This window comes from Salvelinus alpinus, chromosome 11 (genome assembly GCF_045679555.1).
Source record: "Salvelinus alpinus chromosome 11, SLU_Salpinus.1, whole genome shotgun sequence".
Classification (NCBI taxonomy): Eukaryota; Metazoa; Chordata; class Actinopteri; order Salmoniformes; family Salmonidae; genus Salvelinus; species Salvelinus alpinus.
The window spans coordinates 9342810-9355452 of NC_092096.1; positions in this window are offsets into that span (position 1 = coordinate 9342810).

A 12643-nucleotide genomic window follows, 5' to 3' on the forward strand; every position below is an offset into this window, starting at 1 on the left:
ACCACGTATCAGAGGACAGTAACAGAGACTGGTCAGAACGTATCAGAGGACAGTAACAGAGACTGGTCACAACGTATCAGAGGACAGTAACAGAGACTGGTCACAACGTATCAGAGGACAGTAACAGAGACTGGTCACAACGTATCAGAGGACAGTAACATAGACTGGTCACAACGTATCAGAGGACAGTAACAGAGACTGGTCACAACGTATCAGAGGACAGTAACAGAGACTGGTCACAACGTATCAGAGGACAGTAACAGAGACTGGTCACAACGTATCAGAGGACAGTAACAGAGACTGGTCACAACGTATCAGAGGACAGTAACAGAGACTGGTCTCCTAGAGGTTACTGTGTGATAATTCATCACAACGTATCAGAGGACAGTAACAGAGACTGGTCACAACGTATCAGAGGACAGTAACAGAGACTGGTCACAACGTATCAGAGGACAGTAACAGAGACTGGTCACAACGTATCAGAGGACAGTAACAGAGACTGGTCACAACGTATCAGAGGACAGTAACAGAGACTGGTCCCAACGTATCAGAGGACAGTAACAGAGACTGGTCACAACGTATCAGAGGACAGTAACAGAGACGGGTCAGAACGTATCAGAGGACAGTAACAGAGACTGGTCACAACATATCAGAGGACAGTAACAGAGACTGGTCACAACGTATCAGAGGACAGTAACAGAGACGGGTCAGAACGTATCAGAGGACAGTAACAGAGACTGGTCAGAACGTATCAGAGGACAGTAACAGACGGGTCACAACGTATCAGAGGACAGTAACAGAGACTGGTCACAACGTATCAGAGGACGGTAACAGAGACTGGTCACAACGAATCAGAGGACAGTAACAGAGACTGGTCACAACGTATCAGAGGACAGTAACAGAGACTGGTCACAACGTATCAGAGGACAGTAACAGAGACTGGTCACAACGTATCAGAGGACAGTAACAGACGGGTCACAACGTATCAGAGGACAGTAACAGAGACAGGTCTCCTAGTGGTGTTGTTGTATTATGAGGGGTAAACAAGGGTTCTGCTGCTTGTCTTTCCTTCAACAGACCCTGGTGGATTTGCTTGTTATTCGGCCCAGATGGCAGATCCCTGGATAGAGAGAGGACCGTGTAACACAAACAGCCCGCTAGCTCCTACTAACTGTACTGTAGCTATGATACCAATACACACTGTGACAGGGAATGACTTTTAAAGAAACACATCGGCTTGTTGAACATCTGTCTGTCTCTCTCTAACTCTGACACTTGCCCTGGAACACAGACAGGACAGAGCTGGTACTAGTCCTCTGGGTTCAGGGGACAGTCAGTCTCCTTGCCCTGGAACACAGACAGGACAGAGCTGGTACCAGTCCTCTGGGTTTAGGGGACAGTCAGTCTAATTGCTCTGGAACACAGACAGGACAGAGCTGGTACCAGTCCTCTGGGTTTAGGGGACAGTCAGTCTAATTGCTCTGGAACACAGACAGGACAGAGCTGGTACTAGTCCTCTGGGTTAAGGGGACAGTCAGTCTCCTTGCCCTGGAACACAGACAGGACAGAGCTGGTACTAGTCCTCTGGGTTAAGGGGACAGTCAGTCTCCTTGCCCTGGAACACAGACAGGACAGAGCTGATACTAGTCCTCTGGGTTTAGGGGACAGTCAGTCTCCTTGCCCTGGAACACAGACAGGACAGAGCTGGTACTAGTTCTCTGGGTTTAGGGGACAGTCAGTCTCCTTGCTCTGGACACAGACAGGACAGAGCTGGTACTAGTCCTCTGGGTTTAGGGGACAGTCAGTCTCCTTGCTCTGGACACAGATAGGACAGAGCTGGTACCAGTCCTCTGGGTTAAGGGGACAGTTAGTCTCCTTGCCCTGGAACACAGACAGGACAGAGCTGGTACTAGTCCTCTGGGTTAAGGGGACAGTCAGTCTCCTTGCCCTGGAACACAGACAGGACAGAGCTGGTACCAGTCCTCTGGGTTAAGGGGACAGTCAGTCTCCTTGCCCTGGAACACAGACAGGACAGAGCTGGTACCAGTCCTCTGGGTTAAGGGGACAGTCAGTCTCCTTGCCCTGGAACATAGACAGGACAGAGCTGGTACCAGTCCTCTGGGTTAAGGGGACAGTCAGTCTCCTTGCCCTGGAACATAGACAGGACAGAGCTGGTACTAGTCCTCTGGGTTAAGGGGACAGTCAGTCTCCTTGCCCTGGAACACAGACAGGACAGAGCTGGTACTAGTCCTCTGGGTTAAGGGGACAGTCAGTCTCCTTGCCCTGGAACACAGACAGGACAGAGCTGGTACTAGTCCTCTGGGTTAAGGGGACAGTCAGTCTCATTGCCCTGGAACACAGACAGGACAGAGCTGGTACTAGTCCTCTGGGTTAAGGGGACAGTCAGTCCCAGCATGTCCTTGATGTAAAGGCACAGGCTTCCATTGTGTCTTTTTAAAGCAGCAAGGTCATTAACCAGACCCCTTCTGAAATGTTCAGCATGTCACCCTGTTCCTGATGCCTGTATGGTCTCAGCTGGTCTCTGTACTACAGAACAGGACTGAGAGGTGGGTCTCAGCTGGTCTCTGTACTACAGAACAGGACTGAGAGGTGGGTCTCAGCTGGTCTCTGTACTACAGAACAGGACTGAGAGGTGGGTCTCAGCTGGTCTCTGTACTACAGAACAGGACTGAGAGGTGGGTCTCAGCTGGTCTCTGTACTACAGAACAGGACCATGTCAACTAGAGTTATTCCACCACATCAACTAGAGTTATTCCACCACGTCAACTAGTTATTCCACCATGTCAACTAGAGTTATTCCACCATGTCAACTAGAGTTATTCCACCATGTCAACTAGAGTTATTCCACCATGTCAACTAGAGTTATTCCACCATGTCAACCAGAGTTATTCCACCATGTCAACTAATAGTTATTCCACCATGTCAACTAAAGTTATTCCACCATGTCAACTAGAGTTATTCCACCATGTCAACTAGAGTTATTCCACCATGTCAACTAATATTTATTCCACCATGTCAACTAAAGTTATTCCACCATGTCAACTAGAGTTATTCCACCATGTCAACTAGAGTTATTCCACCATGTCAACTAGAGTTATTCCACCACGTCAACTAGTTATTCCACCAGGTCAACTAGAGTTATTCCACCATGTCAACTAGTTATTCCACTATGTCAACTAAAGTTATTCCACCACATCAACTAGAGTTATTCCACCACGTCAACTAGAGTTATTCCACCATGTCAACTAGAGTTATTCCACCATGTCAACTAGAGTTATTCCACCATGTCAACTAGTTATTCCACCATGTCAACTAGTTATTCCACCATGTCAACTAGAGTTATTCCACCATGTCAACTAGAGTTATTCCACCATGTCAACTAGAGTTATTCCACCATGTCAACTAATAGTTATTCCACTATGTCAACTAATAGTTATTCCACCATGTCAACTAGAGTTATTCCACCATGTCAACTAGAGTTATTCCACCATGTCAACTAATAGTTATTCCACTATGTCAACTAGAGTTATTCCACCATGTCAACTAATAGTTATTCCACCATGTCAACTAGAGTTATTCCACCATGTCAACTAAAGTTATTCCACCATGTCAACTAAAGTTATTCCACCATGTCAACTAAAGTTATTCCACCATGTCAACTAAAGTTATTCCACCAGGTCAACTAGAGTTATTCCACCATGTCAACTAAAGTTATTCCACCATGTCAACTAGAGTTATTCCACCATGTCAACTAGAGTTATTCCACCATGTCAACTAAAGTTATTCCACCATGTCAACTAAAGTTATTCCACCATGTCAACTAAAGTTATTCCACCATGTCAACTAGAGTTATTCCACCATGTCAACTAATAGTTATTCCACTATGTCAACTAATAGTTATTCCACCATGTCAACTAGAGTTATTCCACCACGTCAACTAGAGTTATTCCACCATGTCAACTAATAGTTATTCCACCATGTCAACTAGAGTTATTCCACCACGTCAACTAGAGTTATTCCACCATGTCAACTAGTTATTCCACCATGTCAACTAGAGTTATTCCACCATGTCAACTAGAGTTATTCCACTATGTCAACTAATAGTTATTCCACCATGTCAACTAGAGTTATTCCACCATGTCAACTAGAGTTATTCCACAATACTTATACAACACTTACTAAAATATTTATCTATACACAGTCACATCATGTTCAACTAGTGTGTGTCTGTGAAATGATCAGCCGTGTATTGTTGCCTCTGAGACAGTGTGTGTGTGTGTGTGTGTGTGTGTGTGTGTGTGTGTGTGTGTCCGTCTCAATAGCTGTTCTAAATGCTGTCTTTTTAAATACTTGTCCTGTGTCTTGGTTGGATAACAGGGACATGATGTGGACAGGTGGGGGGGGGGGGGGGGGGCAGGTCAAGGAGACGGTATAAAGGACGACAGCTGCAGATTACAGGTTACCACTGGTCTGTAGCCCAGACGACACACACAACACGTGTTCAGTAGAGCACACCGTTGCAGAAGTCAGTCCCTCCCTGTTTCAGTCCGTTTGGGGCATGATGAACCAGACCCAGCTCTCTGCAGACGGCCGGGGGTACCACAGTCATTTATCACACCCCTACCCACCCCCAGTGTCCCAACTAAGAGAGTAATTATCTCTGACTGCCAATACGTCTCAGATAGCCCACTATTCTCATATAGAGCCGATGGGCTTTGGTCACAGGTAGGGCACTACAGAGGGAATAGGGGTCCGTTTGGGAGGAGAGCTGTGTTCTGCTCCCAGCGTTGTGTTCCACTAAGAGGCTTTGCTTCACCACCTCTCTGTATTGAAGAGGTTCTGGTTCCAGAACAGATGTCTTCACCACCTCTCTGTGTTGCAGAGGTTCTGGTTCCAGAACAGATGTCTTCACCACCTCTCTGTATTGTAGAGGTTCTGGTTCCAGAACAGATGTCTTCACCACCTCTCTGTGTTGCAGAGGTTCTGGTTCCAGAACAGATGTCTTCACCACCTCTCTGTATTGCAGAGGTTCTGGTACCAGAACAGATGTCTTCACCACCTCTCTGTATTGCAGAGGTTCTGGTACCAGAACATATGTCTTCACCACCTCTCTGTATTGCAGAGGTTCTGGTTCCAGAACAGATGTCTTCACCACCTCTCTGTATTGCAGAGGTTCTGGTACCAGAACAGATGTCTTCACCACCTCTCTGTATTGTAGAGGTTCTGGTTCCAGAACAGATGTCTTCACCACCTCTCTGTATTGCAGAGGTTCTGGTACCAGAACAGATGTCTTCACCACCTCTCTGTATTGCAGAGGTTCTGGTTCCAGAACAGATGTCTTCACCACCTCTCTGTATTGCAGAGGTTCTGGTTCCAGAACAGATGTCTTCACCATTAGATGGGCCAATTCTACCATTAATAACACCTGAACATGTGACCTTATTGTGTCTCTGTCCTTCTCCTCTCTGGAGAACAATGACTGTCTGTAACACATGGAGCAACTGTTACTGCCAGTGACCTGCCTGGAATGGACCCCAGGACTACTTGAACAAAGGACAGGCCTGACAGGGAGCATATCTACTTGAATGGACCCCAGGACTACTTGAACAAACGACAGGCCTGACAGGGAGTGTAGCTACTTGAATGGACCCCAGGACTACTTGAACAAACGACAGGCCTGACAGGGAGCGTAGCTACTTGAATGGACCCCAGGACTACTTGAACAAACGACAGGCCTGACAGGGAGCGTAGCTACTTGAATGGACCCCAGGACTACTTGAACAAAGCACAGGCCTGACAGGGAGCGTAGCTACTTGAATGGACAACAGGACTACTTGAACAAAGGACAGGCCTGACAGGGAGCGTAGCTACTTGAATGGACAACAGGACAACTTGAACAAAGGACAGGCCTGACAGGGAGCGTAGCTACTTGAATGGACACCAGGACTACTTGAACAAACGACAGGCCTGACAGGGAGCGTAGCAACTTGAATGGACACCAGGACAACTTGAACAAAGGACAGGCCTGACAGGGAGCGTAGCTACTTGAATGGACACCAGGACTACTTGAACAAAGGACAGACCTGACAGGGAGCGTAGCTACTTGAATGGACACCAGGACAACTTGAACAAAGGACAGGCCTGACAGGGAGCATAGCTACTTGAATGGACACCAGGACAACTTGAACAAAGGACAGGCCTGACAGGGAGCGTAGCTACTTGAATGGACACCAGGACAACTTGAACAAAGGACAGGCCTGAGAGAGCGTAGCTACTTGAATGGACCCCAGGACTACTTGAACAAAGGACAGACCTGACAGGGAGCGTAGCTACTTGAATGGACACCAGGACAACTTGAACAAAGGACAGACCTGACAGGGAGCGTAGCTACTTGAATGGACACCAGGACAACTTGAACAAAGGACAGGCCTGACAGGGAGCGTAGCTACTTGAATGGACAACAGGACTACTTGAACAAAGGACAGGCCTGACAGGGAGCGTAGCTACTTGAATGGACAACAGGACGACTTGAACAAACGACAGGCCTGACAGGGAGCGTAGCTACTTGAATGGACACCAGGACTACTTGAACAAAGGACAGACCTGACAGGGAGCGTAGCTACTTGAATGGACACCAGGACTACTTGAAAAAAGGACAGGCCTGACAGAGAGCGTAGCTACTTGAATGGACACCAGGACTACTTGAACAAAGGACAGACCTGACAGGGAGCGTAGCTACTTGAATGGACAACAGGACTACTTGAACAAAGGACAGGCCTGACAGGGAGCGTAGCTACTTGAATGGACACCAGGACTACTTGAACAAAGGACAGGCCTGACAGAGAGCGTAGCTACTTGAATGGACACCAGGACTACTTGAACAAAGGACAGGCCTGATGTAACGGATGTGAAATGGCTAGCTAGTTAGCGGGTACGCGCTACTAGCATTTCAATCAGTTACGTCACTTGCTCTGAGACTTAAGTAGGGTTGCCCCTTGCTCTGCAAGGGCCGCGGCCTTTGTGGAGTGATGGGTAACGATGCTTCGTGGGCGACCGTTGATGTGTGCAGAAGGTCCCTGGTTCGCGCCCGTGTCGGGGCGAGGGGACGGTTTAAAGTTATACTGTTACATTGATGCTGTTGACCCGGATCACTGGTTGCTGCGGAAAAGGAGGAGGTTGAAAGGGGGGTGAGTGTAACGGATGTGAAATGGCTAGCTAGTTAGCGGGTACGCGCTACTAGCATTTCAATCAGTTACGTCACTTGCTCTGAGACTTAAGTAGGGTTGCCCCTTGCTCTGCAAGGGCCGTGGCCTTTGTGGAGCGATGGGTAACGACGCTTCGTGGGTGACTGTTGTTGATGTGTGCAGAGGGTCCCTGGTTCGCGCCCGTGTCGGGGCGAGGGGACGGTTTAAAGTTATACTGTTACACTGACAGGGAGCGTAGCTACTTGAATGGACACCAGGACTACTTGAACAAAGGACAGGCCTGACAGAGAGCGTAGCTACTGTAACATGATTCCAAGCACCAGCGTAGCTGCATTAAGTTGCATAATTCTTTATTAGACTACTGATTGATAGACTATATTGTCTCACAATTGTATTGGGAAAGGCACCAATCCCCCCCCTCCCCCAAGTGAAAGTTAGTTTTGCTGAGTCGTCAAATCTATGTTCAAATCTATGGACTTTATGACTAGAGGTAAATAATTGAGTAAATCAGAGAGCGACATGGTGAATTTATGATAGAACATTGTTATTACACGTAACACTGTCTGAACCTGATAATGAACAGATAACCTGATTGAATAGTATCAGTACTCAGAGAACAGTGGAGTTACACACATGACCATTGATTATACCTGTCCTCAGGACAGAGACTGGTGAGAAATATGTCTGTTCCTCACAGCACAGAGACTGGTGAGAAATATGTCTGTTCCTCTCAGCACAGAGACTGGTGAGAAATATGTCTGTTCCTCACAGCACAGAGACTGGTGAGAAATATGTCTGTTCCTCTCAGCACAGAGACTGGTGAGAAATATGTCTGTTCCTCTCAGCACAGAGACTGGTGAGAAATATGTCTGTTCCTCTCAGCACAGAGACTGGTGAGAAATATGTCTGTTCCTCTCAGCACAGAGACTGGTGAGAAATATGTCTGTTCCTCACAGCACAGAGACTGGTGAGAAATATGTCTGTTCCTCACAGCACAGAGACTGGTGAGAAATATGTCTGTTCCTCACAGCACAGAGACTGGTGAGAAATATGTCTGTTCCTCACAGCACAGAGACTGGTGAGAAATATGTCTGTTCCTCTCAGCACAGAGACTGGTGAGAAATATGTCTGTTCCTCACAGCACAGAGACTGGTGAGAAATATGTCTGTTCCTCTCAGCACAGAGACTGGTGAGAAATATGTCTGTTCCTCACAGCACAGAGACTGGTGAGAAATATGTCTGTTCCTCACAGCACAGAGACTGGTGAGAAATATGTCTGTTCCTCACAGCACAGAGACTGGTGAGAAATATGTCTGTTCCTCACAGCACAGAGACTGGTGAGAAATATGTCTGTTCCTCACAGCACAGAGACAGAGACTGGTGAGAAATATGTCTGTTGTTTATTTACATTTACATTTACAACTTAACAACATTGTCCCTGGGGCTATTTCAGGACGGACCAATAGAAATCTTCCTCATTTGATTTGAACTTCCTGGACAGGTTTTTATTTTCCGTAAATCATAGTTGAAGATAAAACACAAGGCCCAATAAAATCCTCTGTCAGGAGAAAGCTGCTGAGCTGCTGAGCTAGTCCTTCTGGCTGACTCTATATTTATAGCTATTTGAAGGAAGGGCTAAATAAAGCAATGGAGGCTCCTCCTTCATTTAGCTAGAGTCCAAATCCTCCATTACTTCAGGACACGCTTATAGATCCTGCTGGACTAACTATCCACCAGTATTAAAACATTACAATATCATTTCATGTTTACATTTGGTTCATGTTTACACCCCCCCCCCCAACATATGGCCCTTATAGTCTCGATTGATAAAATAAAGACCTGTCTGAAATCATGTGCAGACAGCAGGTAGGCTAAGTCAGTTGGCTACAGTAGCTACACTGTACAACAGTAAGAGTTGTGTCAACCTCCCAAGACATATAGCCTCTGCTACCTGAGTATCTTTGTCAACGTGACTATCGTAACAATAAATAAAACGGTACCTTTTTCGACAGCATGCAAACTCATATTAAATCTCAACCGTCTATTTCCGAATCCATGTGCGTTCCAACCCGAGCAGGAAGGAAGGGTTCGTTACCGCGACCCCCCCCCCCCCCCCCCCCCCACACACACAACAACACACAATACACTGGCCCTGGCTTCGAGACAAGACTTATCGTGTGGCCTCGCATTTTATACCAGTCTGACAAACATACTAACATCTTAACTAACTGTCAACTCAACAACGCTGTAGACATGCACAACAACAAAAATCCGAAATATGGTGTCTGGGTTTTTGCAAGTTGCAACTGTATTACTGAGTAGGCTAACTAACGTTGTAGCTCCAAGCTTGACATCTAGCCTAGCATATGCCGTCTGCTACGATCATCTTAAAAGTTACAGCACCGTAAAGAACGAATACCGTGTACCCCTTCCACTGTCATAAATAGCACAATAAGCACACGTGACATAGGCTACTAGTGTACGTGTTACCTAGGATTACACTATATAGCTTGCTATCTATGTATTGCCTGCTGTACCCTACACGTGCTATGCCCTATAATGTAACACCTCAAGTGACAGTGTGGCAGGACAACTTGTTACATGGTGGCATTTCGTTTAGCTGAATCTAAACCGAACAGCGGCGAATCTAAACCAAACAGCGGCGCTACACTGTAACAACCATGTAACCACCACCCTCCCTGTTCGCAACAACTGCAACAGCTCGCAACAAAACATGTTTTTACTGGAGCCCGTCTACGGTCTCTATAGCCTTTAGGTAAGCGATGCACTGTTTAAATTAAACTACTATATCCATTGCAATAGGCAGAAGAACCCGGTGTTTAGTCCACAGTCAACCCACAAGCAAGCAGGGCTCCGTAGGCTACGTACCGTGAGCGACTTGATATTCCTGAGGGGTGGTAGTGTGACGGGCGATGGCGGGTCTGTCGCTGCTCCGACCCGGGGACCCCCGACTCCGATTCCGGGGGAAGACTGTAGCTGGCAGATCTCACCCCCTTTGCCTGCAGATCGTACAAAATGACACACGAAATGAGGTTAATCTGAATGGGCCTATTGACCCACATAGGCCACCTCACAGTTATTAGGCTATAAAGTAGGCTATGGACTCTGTCTTAATCCCTTTTAAGGATAGTCATTTAAGCAGGCATTTGGGGGTCATTTTAGGTGTAAATCCTTCTTTGCGACAATGGCTTCGGCAAACAGGAAGCCTAATTCCACATTATTTGTGCTTGGAACAACAGATGATGACCGCCAGAATGTAGGCTACCCTGGTTGTAGATCCTTTTGCGCCCCATAGTCGTGTAGCATACAGAGATCGTAAAAAACAACACAGCCAACCAGTCACAGAAACCAGTGGGCATATGATTCCGTCGCGCTTGCAGAAATAAACCCGTGTTCTCTCTGACACACATACTGTCATATGGGATAAATAACACACCAGCATTTGACTTTGGTTTTTCAAACAGCACACTTCAGGCTTTAGAGAAGGAAAAACAATCCCCGAATATATCGCCATTAACTGCTCAAAACATAGAGCAGGGATACACTATTTTAGCAAAGGCTACCCCCCTCGTCAACAGACCAGGGAAACCCGAAGCAAGACTCGGCGTAAACGTGTAATAAACTTGTTACAAATGACCCGACAAAAAGGCATAAAATCCATCAACAATATTCCGCCGGCGATCAAAGTGAGTTTAACCGTATTGTTTAGCCCGTTCGGCTCCATATTGTTGTTCCTTACCAGTTGGGTAGACGGCAGCGTACGGCTTCTTGGATAACATGGCCGCTGGAGAGTCACACACAGAAAAACCCACTTCAGAATCTCCCCTCCTCCCACTCGGCTGTGTGATCACCAATTTCGCTACTCCAATCAGCTACATCCAGTCTTGCATTCGCAACGTGCAACTCTGCAAAACTGGGAAGTCTTCCATAAACACCAGCTGAAATGTTGCTTCTGCTGCCACCGTCGCTTGGAAATGTAACCCAAAAACACGAACCTATAGATACAAAAAAAATACCCCACGCTAGGCTACCGTAGAGCAATACAACAACAAAAACTCCGTGTTTTTTCCTTTCAACACCAGCAACATTCGAACGTTAGATGCAGCAGGAGCGGCATCATTCTCTCTCACATACACAGTAAATACAAAGTCGGTCAACAAGTTTGGGTGTCGCCTTCTCCTTATCTATCTTCCTTGCACTCATCCACCTCTCTCTCTCTCTCTCTCTCTCTCTCTCTCTCTCTCTCTCTCTCTCTCTCTCTCTCTCTCTCTCTCTCTCTTCCACCCTCTCTCTCTCTCTCTGTCTCTCTCTTCCACCTCGCTCTCTCTCTCTCTCTCTCTCTCTCTCTCTCTCTCTCTCTCTCTCTCTCTCCACCCCGCTCTCTCTCTCTCTCTCTCTCTCTCTCTCTCTCTCTCTCTCTCTCTCTCTCTCTCTCTCTCTCTCTCTCTCTCTCTCTCTCTCTCTCTCTCTCTCTCTTCCACCCCGCTCTCTCTCTCTCTCTCTCTCTCTGTCTCTCTCTCTCTTCCACCCTCGCTCTCTCTCTCTCTCTCTCTCTCTCTCTCTCTCTCTCTCTCTCTCTCTCTCTCTCTCTCTCTCTCTCTCTCTCTCTCACTAATGAGCGTGAGATGTGGTTGGTTCCGTTGCTAAGCTGGCGACGCACCACCAGTCTACGTTCCAGCGGGAACCGACAGACATCCTTCATCAGGGAAGTCCTCTTGGTTACTTGGTGATCACTAACCCAAACCCAACCACCCCGTTAATTAGTACAACGTGATAGGAAGAGCTATAAGGACTTTTCTGACTTGCAACTATCCAAAATCTAAAACAGAACTTTACCTTAACCCTAAACCTTAACCAAACACTTGACCCCCCCCCCCAACCACAATATTTTCTAATTCTGAAATTAAACATTGGTTTGCACGTCAGAATAGTCTGTATAGCCCAATCCACATATGCTACTCTAGCACACTTTGGTGCCCCACGTTGGTGCCCCGCTGAACCAGTATGTGTCTAACATACACAAGCCCATAATGAGACCCCCAGGAAACACACTATGGGACTACAACATGCGTTCTCTTTAGACAACAGCAACTGAAATCCCTATTGTACATGATTTGAACAGTGAGCTTTTAGTACGCAGACTCTCTCATTACTGTTTGAGTTGCAGCTGTTTCAGACTGCAAAGGGCTACAACTGTGTTTCATCTGTTACACATTCATGACATTTTGGATTTACACATTTAGTTCATCAACTTTACTAAACCGTTGTGTTATTCGTTCTCACAGGACTACAACGATCCCTTCCATTGGTTGGTACTGATACTGACCTGTCTGTCATTGGTTGGTATTGATACTGGCCTGTCTGTCATTGGTTGGTACTGATACTGGCCTGTCTGT